General features: G+C 37.2%; 1 protein-coding gene and 1 pseudogene across 1 annotated transcript in view; both read right to left on the bottom strand.

The window, feature by feature from the left end:
* LOC139039813 (ligand-dependent nuclear receptor corepressor-like protein pseudogene) overlaps nucleotides 1–14,057 on the bottom strand; it is a 29,855-nt pseudogene extending 15,798 nt beyond the window's left edge.
* The window catches only part of LOC123275588 (large ribosomal subunit protein uL15m-like), an 88,280-nt gene that overhangs the window by 24,251 nt on the left and 47,712 nt on the right, over nucleotides 1–16,317 (bottom strand). The gene's annotated exons all lie outside the window — the stretch shown is intronic.

Raw genomic sequence — 16,317 nt, 5'->3', positions numbered from 1 at the left:
ATCTATTCCTCAGCAATATGAATTTACTTAACACTACTGAATTGTGCTACACTCATAAATGGTTAAGATGGTATATTTTATGTTTTTAGCATGGTAAAAGAACCTTTGTTAATCTAAAAGGAAACAAACAAAACAAACCACAAATAAACATCTACAAGTGAAAATACAATGTCTGAGAAGAAAAATAGTATGGTTAAAATTATCAACAGGTTAGACACTGTAGAAGAAGATTAATGAACTTAAAGACAACAGAAATCATCTAAAATGAGAGAGAGGAAAGATTGGAAAAAAACAAATATCAGTGAGCTATAGAAAAACATCATGTGCCCTAATATAGATATAACTGCACTCCCAAAAAGGAGGAGAGGGATAGGACAAAAAATTTTGAAGGACTTACGGATGAAATTTTTCCAAATTTAATGAAAACCATAAACTCATATTTCCAAGAAGCTCAATGAACCCCAAGCAGAAGAAACAAAGAAAACTACACCAATGCACATCATAATCGTACTGCTTAAAATCAGTGATAAGGAAAAAACTTAAAAGCAGCCCAAAAAAAGACACGTGTACAGAAGAAAAATGAGAATTACAGCAGACTTCTCACTGGATTGAATGAAAGCCAGAAGACAACGGAGCAACACCTTTAAAGAGCTGAAAGAAAAATAATGGTTGCCCAGAATTCTATATACAGTGAACATACATTTCAGAAATGAAAATGAAATAAATACTATTTCAGACATATCAAAGCTAAAATTCATCACCAGCAGCCCAGCATTATAATAAATATTAAAGAAAATCCTCCAGACAGAAGAAAAATGATACCAACTATAAATCTGGATATACACAAGGAAATAAAGAGCACTGGAAACGGAAAGTTTGTGAGTAAATACAAAATACACTTTTCCCTAATTTTTAAATATCTTTAAAACATTACTGACCGGTTAAAACAAAAATGTAACAATGCATGTGGGGTTACTAATATATGTAGAAATAAAATGTATATCCACAATAACCTAAAATCTAGGAAAGGTGAAATGAAAGTAAACTATTGTAATGAGCTTATACTATACATGAAGGATAATAATATGATCAGAAGGTAGAGCGTAATAAGTGAAAGATGTCTAATATAAACCCTAAAACAACTTATAAAATAAAGAAAACAAAGAGTACAGATAATATGAAAAGAATATTGACTTATTCCTAACAAGTGAAAAAAGGAGATTAAATGGAATTAGAAAATGTAAAATTTTCTGCCTTCTAAAAGAAGGTAGAAAAAAATACAAAGAGATCACAAATAAGAGAGAGAATGAATAAATAGCACAATGGTGCATTTGACCACTTTAATCACAACAACCAGTAATCATTTTAACTGTGAATGCTGTAAAAAAAATCAAAAGGTAGAGATTTTTGAAACATGAAAAGATAGAGACTGTCACGAAAAGGTAGAGACTGTCAAATTCTATGGAAAAGAAGAACAACACTAAATACATATTCACCTAATGACAGAACTTCAAGATACATAAAACAGAAAATGATAAAATTAAAAGAACTGCACCAATCCACAATTATAGCCACTATTATAGATGTCAATACCCTTCTCTCAATAAATGACAAATGAAGTAGACAGAAAAATCAGTAAAGGAAGACTTGAATAACTCTATCAACCAACATTCTACCTAACATTTTCCCCAAATACAACTGGATCACTGACCAAGATAGACGGTAAGATTGGCCGTAAAGAAAGTCTCAATAAATGTAAAAGAATTCAAATAATAAAAACTATGCTTTCTGGCCACAACGGTATTACATTAGAAACTAACAACAAGCCAAAGCAATCTCGAGAAAAACCAACAAAGCTGGAGGTATCACAATCTCTGAATTCAAAACATACTACAAAACTACAGTAATCACAACAGCATGGTACTGGTACACAACACGCACACAGCTCGATGGAACAGAACTGAGAGTCCAGAAATAAAACCACACATTTACGGACAGCTAATTTTCGACAAAGGAGCTAGGTACAGACAATAGAGAAAGGAAAGTCTCTTCAATAAATGGTGTTGGGAAAACTGGACAGCCACAGGCAAAAGAATGAAAGTAGACTATTATCTTACACCATACACAAAAATCAACTCAAAATGGATTAAAGAGATGAATGTAAGACATGAAACCATAATACTCCTAGCTGAAAACATAGGCAGTATGCTCTTCAACATTAGTCTTAGCAGTATCTTTTTGAATACCATGTCTCCTCAGGCACTGGAAACAAAGAAAAAAATTAACAAACGGGACTACATCAAACTAAAAGTCTTCCCCATCAACAAAATGAAAACACAACCCACCAACTAGGAGAAAGTATTTGCAAGTCATATATCCAATAAGGGGTTAATTTCCAAAATATATAAAGAACTCACACAACTCAACAACAACAAAACAAACAATCCAATCAAAAAATGGGCAGAGGATATGAACAGACATTTTTCCAAAGAAGATTTACAGATGGCCAACAGGCACATGAAAAGATGTTCAGGGGACGGCCCGTTGGCACAGCGGTTAAGTTCACACCTTCCACTTTGGCAACCTGGGGTCTCCAGTTCAGATCCCGGGGGCAGACCTACACAATGCTTCTCAAGCCAGGCTGTGGCAGGCATCCCACATAAAATAGAGGAAGATGGGCACGGATGTTAGCTCAGGGCCAGTCTTCCTCAGCAAAAAAAGGAGGATTGGCAGCAGAAGTTAGCTCAGGGCTAATCTTCTCCAAAAAGGAAAGAAAAGAAAAGATGTTCAACATCACTGATAATTAGAGAAATGCAAACCAAAGCTACAATGAGATATCACCTCACGTCCATCGGAATGGCTATTACTAAAATGACACGAAATAACAAGAGTTGCAGAGGATGTGGAGAAAAGGGGAGCCTCATATACTGCTCGTGGGAATGCAAACTGCTACAGCCGCTACGGAAAACAGTATGGGGATTTCTCAAAATATTAAGAATAGAACTACCATACAATCCAGCTATTCCACTTCGGGGTAGATATCCAAAGAAGACGAAAACACTAATTTGAAAAGATACATGTACCCCTATGTTCATTTCAGCATTATTCACAATAGCCACAACCGGGAAGCAACCTAAGTGCCCATCAACAGATGATGGATAAAGGTGTGGTATATGTACACAATGGAATCCTACCCAGCCATAAAAAAGACGGAATTGTGCCATTTGCGACAACATGGATGGACCTTGAGGGTATTATGCTAAGTGAAATGTTAGACAGAGAAGGACAAATACTGTATGATTTCACTCATGTGGAATATAAACAAACAAACACACACACAGAAACAGAGAACAGATTGGTGGTTACCAAAGGAGAAGAGGGTGGGGGAAGGCCAAAAGGGGTAAAGGGGCACATATATATGGTGACAGATGGAAACTAGACTTTTGGTGGTGGACATGATGTAACTTATACAGAAGCTGAAATATAATGATGTACACCTGAAATTTACACAATATTAAAAACCAATGTGACCTCAATTACAAAAATTTTCAAACTCAGAGAAAACAGTATTTGAAAGAGAACTGAGGGGCTGGCCCCGTGGCCGAGTGGTTAACATCGCGCGCTCCGCTGCAGGCGGCCCAGTGTTTCGTTGGTTTGAATCCTGGGCGCGGACATGGCACTGCTCATCAAACCACGCTGAGGCAGCGTCCCACACGCCACAACTAGAAGGACCCACAACGAAGAATATACAACTATGTACCAGGGGGCTTTGGGGAGAAAAAGGAAAAAAATAAAATCTTAAAAAAAAAAAGATAACTGAAAAATCCGCATATATATGGAATCTAAACGTATTTCTAAATAACTCATGCATCAAAGAACAAATCCCAGAAGAAATTTTAAGATATTTTGAATAGAATGGAAATGAAAGCATGACATATCAAAATTTGTGGGGTATAGCCAGGCAGTTCTTAGAGGAAAATTTATAGCATTAAAAACTCATATTAGAAGAGAAGAAAATTCTCAAAACTATGGTTAAAGCTTAAGAAGCCAGAAAAAAAGACCAAAATAAACCCAAATAAGTAGGAAAGAAGTAAATAAAAGGAAGAAATCAATAAAAATAAAAAACAACCAAAAACGACAAAAAGGAGAGAAAACCAATTAAACCAAAAACGATTTGTCTGAGATCAATAAAATTGACAAATCTCAAGCAAGTCCTATAAGGATAAAAATGAGAAAAGACACAAATAAATAATATCAGGAAAGAGAGAGAAGACATCACTACAGAACCTTCAAACATTAAAAGTGATATGGGAATACAGTAGACAATTTTACGCCAACAAACTAATGACTTAGATCGAATAGACAAATTCCTTGAAAGACACAAACTAGCCAAGTTGACTCAAGAAGTAATAGAGACAGGACTTCCAGAATGGTGGTATAAGGAGCTCGGCAGAACATTTCCCCATGAAACGATCATTTAAATGATCAAAATTGGAGCCAGCCTGTGGCACAGTGGTTAAGTTCGCACATTGCACTTTGGCGGCCCGGGGTTCGCCGCTTCGGATCCTGGGTGTGGACATGGCACCACTTGGCAAGCCATGCTGTGTAGGCATCCCACATATAAAGTAGAGCAAGATGGGCACAGATGTTAGCTCAGGGCCAGTCTTCCTCAGCAAAAAAAGAGGAGGACTGGCAGCAGATGTTAGCTCAGGGATAATCTTCCTCAAAAAAAAAAAAATGGTAAAAATCATTATTATTTTTAAATTTAAATTTTCTGGAAATTGTCCTAATGGCATACAGCAAATTAAAAAACATTTATTCAGGAAAATCTATTAAATCTGGGTAAAAACAGCAAGTCTGTGCCATTTGAGCCATGTCCCACTCCTACCTCCACCCCTCCTACAAGTCGGAGTGATCTAGCTTTACAAGAAAATGAGACCCTCTCTCTCCTCTTAGCTCGCAGTCTAGGGTGAGAGTTTCTCCCTGGGAGAGCAGGCTGCTGCAGTCTCTAACGGTCTCAGCTTCATGTTGCACAAGTTCTATTCCAGGCAAATGTAGCCAAGAGGACTGGGGCTCTGTTACCCCAAGTAGCCCCTACTTGGAAGGTGGAACTCTACCACAGGTAGGAGCAGGTTGAAAACACTGGGCCCTGAGCACCCACACCCCAGCTTGCTGACAGGATGCAGGTTCCATACCAGGAAGTATGTCACGGGCTGAAGTGTGTTCCTGAAAAATTCGTATGTTGAAGTCCTAACTCCCAGTACCTCATAATGTGATTCTATTTGGAGAAAAGGTCTTTAATGAGGTAATTAAGCTAAAATGAGGTCATTAGGATGGGCTCTAATCCAAGATGACTGGCGTCCAAACAAGAAGAAGAAATTTGGACAAAGACTCGTCTAAAGGCAAGACCTCGTGAAGACACAGGGAGAAGACAGTAACCTACAAAACAAGGAGAGAGGCCTCAGAAGAAACAGCTCTGCCCACAACTTGATCTTGGACTCCTCACCTCCAGAACTGTGAAAAAATTAATTTCTGTAGTTTAAGCCCCCCAGTCTGTGGTAATTTGTTAAGGCAGCCCTAGCAAACTAATACAGATTTTGGTACCAGGATGTAGGGTGCTGCTGTAACAGATACTTAAAATTGTGGAAGTGGCTTTAGAACTGGGGAATGGGTGGAGGCTGGAAGAGTTTTGAGGTGCAAGTTAGAAAAAGAAACCAAAATTGAAGATTTGAAAGTTCTCAACCTATCTACATTACAAAAAAATGAGAAAATCTGTTCTGGAGAGAACATCAAGGGTGTGGCTGGACAATCACTCACTAAAGGAGCCCAACAATAAATCTGAACCGAAAGATGGACAAACCAGAAAACTTAAACACAGACTGATGGAGATTATGCAATCTGAGGAGCAGAGAGAAAAAAGAATGAGGAAAAATGAACAGAGCCTTAGAGAATTGTGGAACACCATTAGGCACACCAACCTATGTGTAATGGAAGTAACAGAAGGAGAGGAGAGAGAGAAAAGAGCAGAAAAATATTGACTATGTAGTGATCGAAAACTTCCCAAATATGATAAAAACAATATATATCCCTGAAGCTCAACAAACTCGAAGTCGGATAAATGAAAGGAGGGCTACACCAAGACGCATCATGGTCAGATGTTGAAAGCTGAAAGTATACATCCAAAGGAGTTCAAAGCAGGGACTCAAACAGATATTTTTATGTCAATGTTCACTGAAGCATTATTCACTAAAACCAAAAGGTGAAAACAATCCAAGTGTCCATCCACAGATGAAAGGATAAGCAAAGTGTAGTGCATATGTACAAAGGTATATTATTCAATGATAAAAAGGAATAAAGATCTGATACATGACACAACATGGATGAACACTGAAAACATTATGCTAAATGAAATAAGCCATGCAAATGGACAAATACTGTATGAATCCACTTATATGAAGTATCTAGAATAGGCAAATTCATAGAAATAGAAAGTAGAGTAGACATAACCAGGGGTTAGAGAGAGGGTAGGGTGGAGACTTATTGCTTAACAATTACAGACTTTCTGTTGGCGGTGATGAAAAAGTTTTGAAAACAGTGGTGAAGGCTGCACAACATTTTGAATGGAATTAGTGCTACTGAATTGTACACTTAAAAATGGTTAAAATGACCAATTTTATGTTGAATATATTTTACCACAATTTTAAAAAATCAATAATGTAATATATCAAAACCCACTGAATTGTACACTTGTAATGGGTGAGTGGTATGGTATGTAAATTATATCTCAATAAAGCTGTTTTTTTTACCCTTAATAAAAAGATATAAAGAACATAACTAGCTTTATGCCTACTAAGGAAATTGATTTCCACTTCAGGCCTAGATGACTTTATGGGTGAATTCTACTAAACATTTTTTTTCAAACTTTACAGAAGTATAATTGACAATAAAAATTGCATGTACTTAAGGTGTACAATGCAAACAGTTGATATACATATACATTGTGAAATGATTATTACAGTCAAGTTAACTAACACATCCATCATAGTTACTTTTTTGTTGTGTGTGGTGAGAACACTTCAGATCTGCTGTCTTGGGGCTGGCCCAGTGGCATAGCAGTTAAGTTTGCGTGCTCTGCTTTAGCGGCCCAGGGTTCACCGGTTCGGATCCTGGGCACGGACATGGGAACCACTTATCAAGCCATGCTGTGGCAGGCGTCCCACATGTAAGGTAGAGGAAGATGGGCACATATGTTAGCTAAGGGCCAATCTTCCTCAGCAAAAAGAGGAAGATTGGTGGCAGATGCTAGCTCAGAGCTAATCTTCCTCAAACAAAACTACTCTCTTAAAAAACTTCAAGTATACAATACAGTATTATTAACTATAATCACTATGCTGTACAATAGGACCCAAAGGTTATTTGTCTTATAACTACAAGTTTGTACCCTTTGACAAGCATTTCCCTATTCCCCCCCCCCTTCTTCCAAACATCCCAGGAGGGAGTATACCAGTTCTACGCAAAATCTTCCAGACTTTTAAAGGGGAAGGAATACCGTCCAACTCACTTTATGAAGCCAACATTATCCTGATACCAAAACCAGATAAAGACATTACAAGAAAAAAGAACTATAAACCAATATCCCTCATGAAAATAGATGGAAAACTTCTTCACAATTTTTGAACAAACAACTTATCATGAATTGAGTGAAAAAACAAAATATATCATGACCAAGTGGGGTTTAACCCAGGAATGCAAAGTTGACTTAATGTTAAAGTCAATTAATATAGTTTACCATATTAACAAACTAAAGAAAAAATAATCATTTTAATATATATATAAAAACATTCGATGCACAAAGATTCATTCAGTACAATAACTCTCAGCAAACAAGGAATAAAAGGGAATTCTTTCCACCTGATAAAGAGTATCTACAAAAGCCCTACAGTTGACATTATATTTCAGGATGCACGACTGAATGCTTTTACCCTAAGATCTGGAATGAAGCAACAATGTTTACCTACCACTTCTATTGGAGGTCCTAGACAGTACCGTAAGGCAAAAGAAAAAACTCAAACATGCAGATTGGAAAAGAAGTAAAACTGTCTTTATTTTCAAGTGCATAATTGTCTAAGAAAACCCTGAGGAATCTACAAATAAAAGCTACTAGAACTTTTAAGTGAGTATAGCAAGACTGCAGATACGAGGTCAATATGCAAAAATTAGTTACATTTCTATGTCTAGCAATAAATGGTCAAGCTGAAATTTAAAGTACCATTTTCAATAACGTAAACATGGATTTTCTAGGAATAAATTTGATAAAAGATATTCAGGACTATACACTGAGAAGTGTAAAACATTGCTGACAGAAATCCAAGATTACCTTAATACATGGAGAGAGATACTGGTTCATGGATCGGAAGACTCAGTTGTCATTTTTCCTCAAATTGACCTGTAGATTTGAGAGAATCTCAATGAAAATCTCAATAGGTTCTTTTGAAGAAATAAATTAGTCAACCCTAAAATGAATATGGAACTACAAAGGATATAGAATAGCCAAAACAACTTGGAAATAGAAGAGCAAAGTAGAAGGACTAAAACTACTTGATTCCAAGCTTATCATAAAGAGACAGTAATCCAGACAACGTGGTATTGGAATAGTCACAGGCCAGTGGAACACCATAGAGAGTTCAGAAGTAGACTCACAAATTTATGGACAATAGATTTTTAAAATAACAGTTTTATTAAGATATAATTCACATACAATACAATTCACGCATTTTAAATGTACGATTAAATGGTTTTTCGTATATTCAGAGAGTTGCGCACCCATCATTACTATTTAATTTTAGAAAATTTAGGTCACCCACAAAAGAAACCCTGTATCAATTAGCAGTCACTCCCCATTTCCTCCTGAATCCTCCTTCCCTGGCCCTAGGCAGCCACCAATCTACTTTCTGTTTCAATGGACTCGCCTATTCTAGACATTTCACATAAATGGTATCATACAATATGTTGTCTTTTGTGACTGGATTCTTCACTTAGTTGAATGCTTTCAATGTTGTAGCATGTATCATTTCTTTTCCTTGCTTAGTAATATTTCATTGTATGGATATACCACCTTTTGGTTATTTATTCATGAGTTGATGGACATTTGCTTCCCCTTTGGGGCTTTTACAAATCATTCTGCTACGAGCATTTGTTTACAAGTTTTTGCGAGGACATACGTTTTCAGTTATCTTGGTTATATACTTGGGAGTGAAATTGCTGGGTAACTTTATGTTTAACCTTTTGAAGAACTGCCAGACTTTGGAAAATATCCCAAGCAGCTGCACTATTTTACATTCCCAACAGCATGAATGTTCCAATTTCTCTACACCCTAGCCAACACTTACCTGTCTTTTGTGATTATGGCCATCCAAGCAGATGTGAAGTGGTATCTCATTTGGTTTTAATTTGCATTTCCCTATTAGTTAATTATGTTGAGTATTTTTTCATGTGTTTATTGGCCATTTGTATATCTTCTTTGGAGAAATGTCTATTCAAATCTGAGAAACCATTGCCTAATCCAAGGTCACAAAGATTTAAATCTACGTAGTCTTGTAAGAGTTTATAGGTTTAGCTCTTACGTTTAGCTCTTTGATCCATTTGAGTAAATTTTTGTATATGGTATGAGATAGCTGTACAACTTCATTCTTTTTATGTGGCTATCCTGTGGACAAATGATTTTTGACAAAGAAGCCAAGAGAATTCAAAGAGGAAATGATCATCTTTTCAATAAATGGTGATAGGAAATGGGAGAGCCATACGCAAAAAAAGGTCTTAATCGTTGTTTCACACCATATGGAAATATTAGTTCAAAATGGATCATAATAAGTGTCTAAATATAAGAGCCAAAATTATAAATTTTCTAGAAGAAAATATAGGAGAAAATCTTAGTGATGCTGGGTTAAGCAAAAATTTCTTAAATAAAGCATAAACTAAAATAAAAGGCATAAACTATAAAAGTCAATAAATTTGACTTCATGAAAATTAAAAATTTTTGTTCCTTAAAAGACACGTAAGAAAATAGACGATCCAGCCACAGATTGAGAGAAAGTGTTTTCAAAACATCTATCTGACAAAGTAACTGTATCTAGAATAGACATAAAATTCTTACAACTCAATAATAATAAGACAATCCAGTTTATCACATGGGCAAAAGATTTGATCAGATGTTTAAACTAACCATTTTGGAAAACATTTTGGCAGGTTCTTAAACAGTCAAGACTTCACCTTCCAGTTGATTCAGTAGTCCCACTCCTAGAGAAATGTGAACATACATGCACATGAAAACTTGTACAAGATTGTTTATAGCAGCTTTATCTGTAATAGCCCCAAACCGGAAACAACTCAAAAGCCCATCAGCGGGGGAACAGATAAACAAATTGTGTTATATCTATATAATGGGTGCTACTTAGCAATAAAAGAAATGACAACTGATACAACAACATGGATGAATCTCTAAACAGTGATGCTGAGAGAAAGAAGTGTTAGAAAATGCAAACAAATCTATTGTGACAAAATAATCAGAGGTTTCCTGGGGATGGGGCACAGAGGGAAGAGACAGGGATAGACTACAAAGGAGCAAGAGAAGTTTTGTGTGTGATGGATATGTTCCTTATTTTGATTGTGGTTATAGTTTGAGTAGTATATAATAAAACAAAACTTATCAAATTGTACACTTTAGGTATGTGCAGTTCATTGTACATCACATATCTTAATAAAACATCGGAAAGAAACAATATATGGTACTTTAATGTGTTTTCACATATAAATGAATTTATCTGTTTTCTTGTTGATGAGTGTCTAGGTTGTTCTCAGTTTTCAATTCAGAAAGAGCGCTGCAGTTAATATTCTTATATGTCTCTCTGTGTACGTACATGTGAGGGTTTCCAAAGTAGGCCCCCAGAGTAGAGTTGCTGGGTCATAGCTATGCACATCTGCCACTTTACTGGATCTTCCCAAATTGTTCTTCAGGGTCATTCCCTTTTATACCACACACCATTAGCAGTGTACGCAATTTAAGCTTGTTCCACTCTTTCCAATATCATGGATCTAAAGTAATAAATTGTTTTAATTTGTACTTCTTTAATTATTAGAAAAGTTGGGCACTTCCTTGTAAATGCTAGTCATTTGAATTTCTGGATACTGACTAAAATTTGGTGGGAGGAATAATGGAGGAACCACCTGAATTTTCTCCCAAATGTAGCCAATTACTTTAATATCATTTGCTGAAAAATTATCATTTTCCACTGATTTGAAATGCCACCTCTAATATGTACTTATTTCTCCCGTGTGCTTTTTTTTTTCCCTGGAGTTTTAATTCTCTTCTAGAAATAAATCTGAGTAACTAAGGGCATTCAGTAAATGACCTGATCTGCTTATCCTTTCCTACATTGGTAATTTACTCTTGTAATTTTTGTAATTCTAGATGATGTTGATGAGGAGGGAAAAAATTTTTTCCTTTACTTTCTCAGGTTCAATAACTGGGGTCTTGCAAATTGAACTGACAAAAGACAGATTAACAGGAGAAAAAGGTTTATTTCATATGCATATGGTGGAGGGGCCTCAGAAATGACATGAAAATCCTAAAGAGGCAGTCAGACTGTTACCATTTTAACAAAGGGTAATAAATTTGTGAAGAAACGACAAGACAAAGGAAAAGAGGTTTGAGCTTCTAAGGGTGGTAAATTGTGAGGAGGTAAATATAGGGGGAAACTAAGGAAAGATAAAGGTTATTTATTAAAATTTGTTTGTGCAGGCTCATGTTGGTGCCGATTTTCTGTCTTCTTCATAGCCATAAAACTCCCTTAGGAGAAGAGATTTATGGCAGCCCTCAGTTTTTAGAAGTTTCTGCTCTTAGTCAGAGAAAGAATCTCCAAGAAGGCTTCTTTCTGTATCTGTTGATTCTCAATGGCCTTACCTCAAAATAATCCATATGGCATATTTTGGGTGGTGCATTCTAATCCCCTTCAATAAACTGCCAATTACTCTATTTCTTTTTTAACATTCCTGGATACTCCTACATGTTTATGAATTTTAGAATTAGTTTTTAAGATTAAAAGAATTTCCAGAACTAAAAGAAACAACTGGGTTCAAGCAGAACAAGAATTAATAACGTGGGACTGAATAAGCTGAGAAGGATAGTTATAATTTTTACGACTTCTTGTTTGAAACATTTCTGGTTCTTTAGTGTTTTGTTTTTCCAGATTTAAGGAAACTTTTTCTCTTAAGCTACCTATGATTTACAATTGGTAAAGTATACCTTTGTAAACAAAGAGGAAACATTTACTTTTTCTCCCTGTATGATCCCTCCAGAATTTAGAAACTCAAGTGTTCTTTTCATGGCAATACAGTAAGTTACTTGCATAATTTCAAGAAGAATCTGTTCTCCTTCTAACAGGGTACAATTGAAAACATTGGCTATGTTACCAAGGCTTTGACTGGAATGTCATAGTTGAGAGAGATATGCATAGATTCAGACATGACCAGACAGCTGTAAGGAACTGCTTGAAACTTGGCTTGGCTTCCTGGCCTCAGAGGCTTTGAAAGAGTCAAATCTGAGATTCCTTATAAAAAGTTCCAGCAAAGCAGTCTTAAAAGAGCTTATGTGGTCAATCACCATTCTTGCTACACTCATGTAAATAATCAGGCCAAGTTTAATACAAACAAATTAGTTTTACTCTGATTATCTTTGGTAAAAAATGGGGTAATTGTAGAGAGAAAAATTATGTTTGCACCTTTGTAGATATTTAGATTCTAACCCTGTTAATCGTCTTTGAGGTTTTGTTATATACCTGTAAACTGAACTGGATCCTAAATTCTTCCACTTTTCTCAAATATCTGGCTACCACTCTCCAACCTAATGTTTCCTATTTCCTCCCATCCTTCTGATCTGGAATCACTGAGACCAAAGACTGTCCTTGAATCTCCTTGGGAAGGACTATACTAGGTCTTCCTCCCGACCCAGATGGCAGCCAAACCTCCAGGACTTAAACCTTGGCTACACATCTCACAGTGGAAGAAAGCTCCTCCTGACCTCTGGTCCTTTACAAACACTGAAGACCTCTGAATCAAACTGATGAGCAGGAGAAGCAGCTGACATTGACGTAGACTGCTTCCACCCAAGACACCAGATCAAGATTTCCCATTGTAACTGAACATGAAACACTGTCTTCCTCTCTTTCTTTCCTTTACTCTGGCATTGGCCTGGCAAGATAATGCCACCATCATATCTCCCAAGCCATTACTAAGGGAGAGCAACCTTTCAGACAGCTGGATTCATCATCAAAAACTCCAATCTGTTCATGATGCTGGAACCCATGAACAATGCCACCTGAGCAGTAATGGTTTATGCCCCAACAGGATTTAATTTCATCGGTGGTGGTGATCATTCTCCTTGGACCTATAAATGCTTAGATGGCTAACACATAACTGGGCAATGCCCCTTAGGTTATCTAACTGTGCCACTCAACTGTTCTCAAATAGGCTAAGACACTTCATTGGTCAACTCCCCTAATCATCCAATTCGAAAAGACCTGCCAGGAGGCCTTCATGATTCAGGATGTGCTTCTTTTGGCAGGTCCCTACTTCCTTTGTTAGGAGTGAGTACAAATGAGGCTGTGATCAGAAATCCCTCCTTAACTCTTGAAAGTATTGCAGAATTCGCTGCTAAAGCAATAGCTGCCCAATGAAAATCTCTAGACTCTCAGCTCAAAGTAGTTCTTGATAATATGACAGCCCTTGATCATTTGTTAGCTGAGCAAGGATGTGTCTGTGCTGTGGCCACCACCCGCTGCACCTGGATTAACACTTCTGGGGAAGCTGAAATTTAGTTACATAAAATCACTGAGTACGCACTTGGCTTAAAAAGGTGACTCCTTCAACAGAGTATTTCTTTCACTTATTGGATTTTGATTGGTTTGGGTCTTGGGGACCATGGCTCTGAAGTGCACTCCAGACATGGGAATTATCCTACCAGTAACAGTCATAGTAATCTCCCTGATGCACTGTATTCTCTCAAAAGCCTTAAATGCGTGTTTGCAGCTGCTAACCATCAAGCAAATGAATGTGAAGTCGTGACCTGTGAATACCACAGGATTCAGCAGAAAACCTCATGACCTGTGACTATAACACGGAGAAACAGTAAAAGCTGCGAGACCAACAGAGCGGTAGCTGAGAGTGGCACTAATGCCTTAAATTTTTATCACATCTTTCAAGTTATGCTAAGAGTCTCATGCAAAGGGGGAGAACTGTTAAAAAAGAAAAAACAGGAACAAAATGGTGTCACTTGTGCTAAGTCCCACATCAATAAATCAAGACTTAATTGCACTTTCAGTCTCTCACAGGAATGTGACCTTTAACTAGTCAATCTGGAATTACCTGGTCGGCATGAGTGAGTAATCTGCCTCATAGATCCCCACACTACTCTTCCCCAAAGGAAGGTGATCTTGCCCGAATCTGCTCTTTGCTAGAAACTTCCTTTATTCTGTCCCTTCTGCCCATAACAGCCTTCCACTCTGCATAGCTCCTTGGACCTCCCTTCTATTTGCTAGCTGGGATGCTGCTCAATTCATGAATTGTTGAATAGAGCCAATTCGATCTTCAAATTTACTCAGTTGGCTTTTGCTTTAAACACCTTAGCATAATCATCCTCTGAAAATAATGCTAATTTTGTCTTTTTTCTATTACTATATTTCTTTCTTTCTCTTATCTGGGGGACAAAGAGATTAATTAGAACACTAAGGTTCCTTAGAGGATGTAAGACTTCGGTGAATCTTGCAGGAATAGCAGCATTTGGACTGGCGAAGAGGGGAGGATGACAGAAATACAGCCACGCATTGCTCAATGATGGGGATACATTCTGAGAAATGTGTTAGGCAGTTTCACCATTGAGCGTACTTACACAATTCATCATAGAGTGTACTCACACAAACCTAGATGGTATAGACTACTACACACCTAGGCTATATGGTACTAATCTTACGGGACCCACCCTCCTATATGCCCTCCGTCCTTGACCCAAACGCTGTTATGCTGTGCATGTCTCTAGATAAAATTGAGCTGTCCTACTCCCAACTAACGGAAGTCAGTTGATAGAACCGCTGGTGGCACCTGGAACTCTACATATTACATCACAGAAAAACTCAGACTAGTAGTGTCTTGGAACATGTTTTGTTCATAGTAAGTGTGAAAATAAAGGAAAACCTCTTTTAAAATGGAGTCATGAAACCCTGAAGGGGGACCTCTCACGTACATACCACTCACTGCTGCCTGCTTAACTGGCAGGAAGATGGACGATAAGAATTATTTTAACGAGGCCTATTTGTATAAAATTCTCTCAGTCCCAACTTCTTATCCGTGATGATAAGAATGTAACTTTTCTGCTGGTGCAACGGAGGACATCTTCACCTAGGAATTTCATCTCCTGCTTTTAAGAAAAGGAAGGAAGATCCGTCCCTGCCGCAGCGACAACGCATTGTCACAACCTTACACTCTTGTTCTTCTCCCATGAACTTTTATTCTAAATAACCCTCCTTAATTTCCTCCTAACACCTAATAAAAACTAACTTTCCCCAGGTCTCTTCCAACTTGCCTATGGTTCACCATAGTTTGCACGTCCAGAATTGCAATTCCTCGGCTATTCCCAAATAAACTCATTTTTTGAGCTTGCCCCCCAGACAGCTTCATATAGGTTGACATAAGAGCTAAAGATAGTTTTAGTCTCTATTAACATCACAACCAAATACTTAAATCACAACCAAGTACTTAAAAGCCTGACATAATTGTAGACTCATAAGTGAAATGTCACATTATCATTTTCAATAAATCAGCATCAATTTAACATTTTTGAGAGCCCCCCAAATTCTCAGCACTCAAATCCAAGACAAGAAAGATAAAAAACAGTACGACTGCATTCTGGTTATCAAATGAATTAACATGGAGTGTGTGTGTGTGTGTGTGTGTGTGTGTTTTAAAGCCTTTTGTTCACCAGCTTCTTTCTCTATCTTACACTGTACTCCCTAAGGACTGTGTCTATCATTTAACTTTCTCCACTGAACGATAAACTTCGGAAGGTCTGGCCATTTTGGTTCTACGGGTTTCTATCTCTTGCACTTTCCCAGATCATACCATGTATTTAATATGCATTGACCCACCTGTGCAGAAAAGGGACCGTCTACTCTCATGCTTAAATCAGTACTATGTCACTATCCATCGATCAATAAGTTGTGCATTCTCGGTGACAACTGAATGTTTTCTCTTTCAGCTGAAGTTTAAAGG

The sequence above is a fragment of the Equus asinus genome, chromosome 12 (genome assembly GCF_041296235.1).
Source record: "Equus asinus isolate D_3611 breed Donkey chromosome 12, EquAss-T2T_v2, whole genome shotgun sequence".
Lineage (NCBI taxonomy): Eukaryota > Metazoa > Chordata > Mammalia > Perissodactyla > Equidae > Equus > Equus asinus.
The sequence above is the reverse complement of the archived record's forward strand: the minus strand, read 5'-3'. Positions and strand labels throughout refer to the sequence as shown.